Here is a 7,813-nt window from a genome sequence, read left to right on the forward strand (position 1 = left end):
GAAACGTCAGCTTTCCCGCTCCTCTGATGCTGCTTGGCCTGCTGTGTTCATCCAGCTCTACACCTTGTTATCTCAGATTCTACCAAGACTTTTGCTTTTTATCTCTGACCTTTTTTTTGAGGGTGGATTCCTCCCACCCCGCCTTCACCCTCCCCACACCCAGCCCTCTTTCCCCCCCCCCCCCCCCACTCGCTCTGTTAGTGACTAATGAAGAGTGTTAAATTGCCTACTTTTAAAACCTGTTAACTATTCTCTTCTCACAGAAAAATAAAGAAAAACAGGAGGAGTTCCTGAAAATGCTGGATTGCAGTGGTGATGAGAAGGTGGACTTTGTGGAGTTTGCAACTGCAGTGGCCACTTTGACCTCCATTTGTAATGAGATTTTTATCAAAGGTTCAAAATAATGAAATGGTGTTTTTGTTTTTAAAAATGCTGGGAAGGTCCAGCTGTAGACAGTGAGATGTTTGAAGCTTTTTCTGAACCTTGTGTTCTGCTACATGTCAATAAAAATGATTCCAGGATCAAATTTCAATCTTGTGTTGTTTTTTTTTTGTGTTCTTTCCATCCACCAGTGGGGCTTGGGGGAAGGGAGAGGCATTGGGGTAAGAGGGGGAGGGAAGCTTAACCCTGTTGTCATACCCTGCTTAGGGGGCTGTTCAGTTTTCTGTGGGTAGATGCCTATAATATCGATTGAAGGAAATAGTGAACGAGGTGTTACACTTGATCCCAGGCATTTCCAGTTCCAGATGAGATCCCAAATCAAGTTTCCAGGCTTCCCTTGGAATAAGCCAAAGGATTCCTCTGTACTGGCCAGCCTGACAACAAGGCATTAACATTTAAAGTTTTAACCCAGGCTTCATTGTGTTAATGAGTAAGTTTGTTACTAAATGTGGAAAGAAATGATAACACAATGAAAGCAGATTTAGAAATAAGAAGTTTGTATGTGTCAGTCTCCAAGCACTTCCAATGAGTACACCACAATAGAATTCCCTCTAGCCATAGTGTTGGCTGTTTTGATGATTATTCACTGTTTAGGGCTGGTGGTAGCAGCAGATTCTTCAAGATGATGTTACTGGCAAAGTGACATCTCTGAGGAGGGCAACAGGACCATGGTAGTGCCTTGGCCTAGCAGTGAGGTCAGGGACTCCTAGCTGCAGTGGGCCAAGGGGAGGGACTTGGGGCATCATTGAGGCAGGCAGTGGAGCTGGGGACTCCTGGTGTGCCCTGTGGTAAAGGGATGGTGCTTAAAGAACGGCAGCTTCCTGCGTTGGTGGGTCCAGTGGAGAATGGGCAGCAGCCCAGGAATCTGAGTCATCGAGCACAGAAACAGGCCCTTCAGTCCAACCAGTCCATGCTGACCATAATCTCAAACTAAACTAGTCCCACCTACCTGCTCCTGGCCCATATCCCTCCAAACCTTTCCTATCCATGTATTTATTTAAAAGTCTTTTTAAACATTGTAACAGTACCTGCATCCATCATTTCCTCAGGAAGTTCATTCCACACGTGAACCACCCTCTGTGTCAAAAAAACCCCTCATGTCTTTTCAAAATCTCTCTCCTCTCACCTTAAACATATGTCCCCTGGGTCTTGTAATTCCTCCAACCCAGGGAAAAGACACCTACCATTAACGCTAGGTTCACCCCCATGATTTTATAAACCTCATTTGTGAGCTGGCTCAGGGCTCTCTTTCAGTTATATCTTCCTTCCTTTTTATTCTTAAACTATTCAAAATGGTGCTAGATTGTGGGGACAGCTGAAGCTTTTCCATGTGTTTTACTGTATTATTCACTGTAAAATGCAAGTGACAGTAAATAAATAAATCAAAACCATTTCTGACATTCATAGCACATTAGTTCACTAATGCACCCACCAGATGGTCAAGTTTTTTAACTCCTGTTTTCTCTCCTCCTGGAAGGGTCGACCACACCTTACCTGCAGTCTGGGGAATAGTCCATGGTACCTGGCTGCCTGATGAGGAGGATTGCCAACTCTTTATTACCTCTGCAGTCACTTTTTGAATTGCTGTTCTCCTTTGATTTTCATTTTCCACTTTGAAGGTCACTTGGCACCATCATGTGACACACCGGGGTTCCTCCCCAGACAGCTACTGAGTTCATCTGAGGCCATCGTTTTGACTGTATGCTTGTTAAAAATTGCAATATTTCTGCAAATGTGTTGGAATTCTGATCCAAGGTCATGACAGGTTTGTGGCTGAATGTGGATTAAGTGAGTTTTCTGATTCCCAGCTCTGTTTGGGTAAGGGTTGTGTGAAGAGATTGCAGGACGGCCCTGATCAGACACAATGTTGTAGCAGCTCATATCTGAGTCTCCCTCCCAGACACCCTTCCTAAATGGAAGCTGGTTGATTGGCAGTTTCCAGTCTGCCTCCTCCTCCTCCTCCATCCAGTTTGTATTGTTAACAAGCCGGGGGTAGGGGAGTTGTGCTTCAGTCAGCTTTGAGATTTTAAAAGTTTTACTATCGCATCAGCAACTCTTTTTGGTTAAATTTGTTTAAAAAAAGAATGTCAAGGCTCAAAATGTGTCAGAAAGTGGCTCAGCAAAATTTCCAAGCAATGGGTAGCGTTAGTGTCCAAAGTAAACTTATAGGCAAATCAACTGATCATTTGGACGATCAGTTACATAGAAACATAGAAAATAAGAACAAGAGTAGGTCATTCGCCCTTTCAACTCTGCTCCACCATTCAATGATCATCCACCTCTATCCCCATTCCTTTTGATCCCTTTAGCCGTAAGATCTTTATTTAATCCTTTTTGAAAATATTCAATGTTTTGACCTCAACTACCTTCTTTTGCAAAGAATTCTACAGGCTCCCCACCCTCTGGGTGAAGAAATTTCCTCCTCTGTCTGAAATGGCCAATTCTGCATCCTTAAACTGTGACCCTTGTCCTAGACTCCCTGGACATTAGGAATATCTTTCCTGTATTTACCCTGTCTATTCCTGTTAAAAGTTTATAGGCTTCTATAAGATTCACCGCCCCCACCCCAACCAATTCTTTTAAACTGCAGTCCTAACCAATCCAGTCCCTCTTCATCCATCAATCCTGCCATCCCAGGAATCAGCCTGTAAACCTTCACTGCACTCCTTCCATCACCAGAACATCCATCCTCAGACAAGGAGACCAAAACTGCACACACTATTCCTCAACAAGGCCCTGTATAATTGCAGCCAGAATTTCCTACTCCTGTACTCAAATCATCTCACTATAGAGGCCAACTCTACCCCCACCCTGCTGCACCTGCATGCTTACCTTCAGTGACTGGTGTACAAGGACACCCAGGTCCTGCTGCACCTCCCTCTTTTCCAATCTATCACCATTCAGGCAATAATCTGTCTTCCTGTTTTTGATGCCAAAGTGAAAAATGACCTATTTATTCCTACTCTTTGTTTCCTTTCTGCCAACCAGCTCTCCATCATAGTTCCTTGTTCCAGTCTGACTAGGGGACCTCTCCACAACTTTTTCTCCAGTACATCAATGATGTCATTGGTGCTTCCAATTTTCACCCCTCTCCCATCTCCACCTGGTCCATCTCTGAATCCTCCTTCCTTGACATCTCTATTTCCATTTCTGGGAATAGGCTGGGTACCAATATCAACTATAAACCCATGGACTCCCACAGCTACCTCAACCAGCATCCTCACACCCTGCTTTCTGTAAAGACTCTATTCCATTCTCCCAGTTTCTCTGTGTCATCTGTTCTGACAAAACAGTGATAAGTCCCCTTTGTCCTCACCTACCATTCCATCAGCATCCACATCCAGAGGATCGTTAGCTGCCATTTCCACCACCTCCAGCAAGATGCCACCACCAGAGACACACATTCCCCTCCCCTCCCTTGTCAGCGATCTGCTTCACTCTGAACACCTCCTCACAGTCCCACGGCACCTTCCCCTGCAACCGCCGAAGGTGTAACACCTGCCCATTTACCTCCTCCCTCCCCAGTATCCAAGGGCCCAAACATACCTTCCAGGTGAATCAACACTTCACCTGCACTTCCCACAATCTAGTCTACTGCATTCGCTGCTCACAATGTGGTCTCCTCTACCTTGGGGAAATGAAGCGTAGACTTGGCGACCGCTTCGCAGAACACCTACATCCTGCTCGCAAAAATGACTGAGCTTCCTGTTGCCTGCCATTTTAACGCATCACCCTATTTCCTGGCCAATATCTCTGTCTCTGGCTTGTTGCAGTGTTACTGCAAAGCTCAATGCAAGCTCAAAGAACAACACCTCATTTTCCATTTGGAGACCCTGCAGCCTTTTGAACTCAATATCAAGTTCAATAACTTCAGTCCCTGATTCCATCCTTCCTTGTTTTGTACCCACCCCCACACCCATGTCCTGTGATGACATGGTCACTTTTAGCACAGTCACCCATTCCCACACACCAAGCTCATGCTAACATTTTATGGGTTGCATTCAGCACAGCTAACTCATGTTCTCACTTTTATCTATTACTATTCAGCTTTGTGTCTGTCCTGACCTGCTATCCATAATCTCCTTGTTTACCTACACCTTTTCATATATTTCTCTTTCCCTAAACTCCATCTCCACCTATCCACCCACCCATCCCCTCCCCCCACCTCCCCCTCTTTGGGAGCAGCATAATACCAGTTTTTCTGAGCTCCTCACAGTTCTGATGTAGAGTCACTGGACTTGAAATGTTCACTCAGCTTTCTTCCCAAAGGTGCTGCTGAGTTGAAATGGTTCGCGACTGGGAGGTGCAGTTGTTTATTGCGAACCGAGCGTAGGTTCATTTGAACCATTTCAACTCCCCCTCCCATTCCTCAGACGACATTTCCATCCTGGGCCTCCTGCAGTGCCACAACGATGCCACCCGAAGGTTGCAGGAACAGCAACTCATATTCCGCTTGGGAACCCTGCAGCCCAATGGTATCAATGTGGACTTCACAAGTTTCAAAATCTCCCCTCCCCCCCACCGCATCCCAAAACCAGTCCAACTCGTCCCTGCCTCCCTAATCTGTCCTTCCTCCCACCTATCGCCGCCTCCCACCTCAAGCCCCACCCCCATCTCCTACCTACTAACCTCATCCTGCCCCCTTGATCTATCCGTCCTCCCTGGACTGACCTATCCCCTCCCTACCTCCCCACCTACACTCACCTTTACTGGCTCCATCCCCGCCTCTTTGACCGGTCTGTCTCCTCTCCACCTATCTTCTCCTCTATCCATCTTCTTTTTGCCTCCCACTCTCTCCCTATTTATTTCAGAACCCTCTTCCCCTCCCCCATTTCTGATGAAGGGTCTAGGCCGGAAAGGTCAGCCTCTCTGCTCCTCTGATGCTGCTTGGCCTGTTGTGTTCATCCGGCTCTACACCTTGTTATCTCAGATTCTCCAGCATCTGCAGTTCCTACTATCTCTGATACAATGTTCTGGGGACCTGGGTTCGATCTCCAGATGGTGGAATTTGAATTCCAAAAAAAGAATTTGGAATTGATAATCTAATGATGATGACCGTGAAGCCATTGTTGACTGTTGAGGAAAAATCCAGCCGGTTCACTGGTGCCCTTTTGGGAAGGAAACTGCCATCCTTCCCTGGTCTGGTCTACACGTGACTCCAGACTGTGAGTGACTTTTAACTGGGCAGTTCAGGATAGGCGTTAAATGCTGGCCTAGCCAGAGATGCCCAGAATCTGTGAATGAATATGTTCAAAAATATCATTTCACGAGGGGCAGTTCAGAGCAGGTTCACTGGGATGATCCCTGGTATGGGAGGTATTGTCCTTATTGGTAAAGGTTAAACAGGGTGGGACTCTCCTTACTGGAGTTTAGAAGAATTATCTCATTGAAACACCTGGGATTCTTAAGGGACTTGACAGGGTCAATGCTGAGAGGATGGTTCCCCTCATGGGGGAGTCCAGGCCCAGAGGGCACAGTCTCAGAATTAAGAGACACCAATTTTACACTGAGATGGGGAGGAATTTCTTCTCTCTGGGGATTGTGAGTCTTTGGAACTCCTTGCCACAGAGAGCTGTGGGGGCAGAGTCCTTGTGTATATTTTAGGCTAAGATCGATAGATTATTGGTCAGTCAGGAAGCAAGGGTTATGGGGAAAGAGCAGGAAAGCAGGCACGAGGAATGTCGGATCAGCCTATTGAATGGCAGAGCAGGCTCGAGGGGCTGAATGGCCTCTTCCTGTTCCAGTTTCTTATTCTTATGGTGACATCATCAGCACATGGAATTGTACACTGCTGGGTGTCTGATGACACTGATTCAGAGAGAAAGCTTCCAGTAGACTCTGAGGAATTTTCATTCATTCTTATAACTGAAATTCTACTCTCTGACTTTTCAATAAGTCGATAATGAGAGAAAAATTAAACACCCATCCTATAGCTTTTGCAATCCTTCTGACTTAAACACCATCCAAAACCCAGTTAAAACTCTGCCATGACTCTGCCCCCCGGCTGTCTCCCCACAATGTCCTAGTTACCATTTAATATCTGCTAATGGTTTGAGCAGGAGGCCACTGCCAAATCAAAACTACAATAGAGCACTTTCTAACAAGAATAACCTGTAATTAAATTTCAGGCTTGGCCTCCCAAGCAAATAATTGCCTGTTGGTTCTAATTTCTTAAAAAACAAATTGCTGCTCACAGTCCAAAGGTCACCTTACAGCTCACAGCGCCGAGCCAACATTGATAAAAAGAATAAAAAAAGATAATGAAAAAAATCAGCAAGGGATCTAAAAATAGCACGTGGAATGAGTGTTGGTAACTACCTTTAGCTCAGTGCAGCAATCACCTCCACTATAAAGGTTTTTTCTGTAGAAGGGTCTAGGCCCAAAATGTCAGCCTTCCTGCTCCTCTGATGCTGGTTGGCCTGCTGTGTTCATCCAGCTCTACCTTGTTATCTCGTGGTTTTTAAAACTTCTTTTCCCATTTCAGTTCAATAACATCAATAATCAATGACATGACAAAATAGAAAGCTACAATCTTTACAGTGTGTGCGTGGTTGATGTGCCAGATTACAGTCTGAATGGTTTCTGTTCCTTCACAATGTAGCACCATGCTCTGTAATGACTTCACAGGATCGGGTCTTGTTACAGAATGTGATCTCCAAGTTCATGTATTTGTATTTCTACCTCGCACTTTATGTCCAGTATGGAGTTTGACATATTTTCTTTCTGCTGTCCTTACCAATTTGGTCAAAACATGACACAATCACACAGCAACGTGGTTTCTTCTCAACTGCCCTCTGGGCAATTAGGGACAGGCAATAAATGCTGGGTAAGGCAGAGACGCCTGTATTATACCAACTCTTTTTACAAAGTTGTCTTCCTTACATATACATGACACTGATATAGCCAAGAACCTGCCCGATGGGAAACACTGCCCGATGGGAGAGAGACACTGCCCGATGTGGGAGAGAGACACTGCCCGATGTGGGAGAGAGACACTGCCCGATGGGAGAGACACTGCCCGATGTGGGAGAGAGACACTGCCCGATGTGGGAGAGAGACACTGCCCGATGTGGGAGAGACACTGCCCGATGTGGGAGAGACACTGCCCGATGTGGGAGAGAGACACTGCCCGATGGGAGAGACAATGCCCGATGTGGGAGAGACACTGCCCGGTGGGAGAGAGACACTGCCCGATGTGGGAGAGACACTGCCCGATGTGGGAGAGAGACACTGCCCGATGTGGGAGAGAGACACTGCCCGATGGGAGATAGACACTGCCCGATGGGAGAGACACTGCCCGATGGGAGAGAGACACTGCCCGATGGGAGAGACACTGCCCGATGGGAGAGACACTGCCCGATGTGGGAGAGAG

Source organism: Rhincodon typus, chromosome 29 (genome assembly GCF_021869965.1).
Source record: "Rhincodon typus isolate 14 chromosome 29, sRhiTyp1.1, whole genome shotgun sequence".
Classification (NCBI taxonomy): domain Eukaryota; kingdom Metazoa; phylum Chordata; class Chondrichthyes; order Orectolobiformes; family Rhincodontidae; genus Rhincodon; species Rhincodon typus.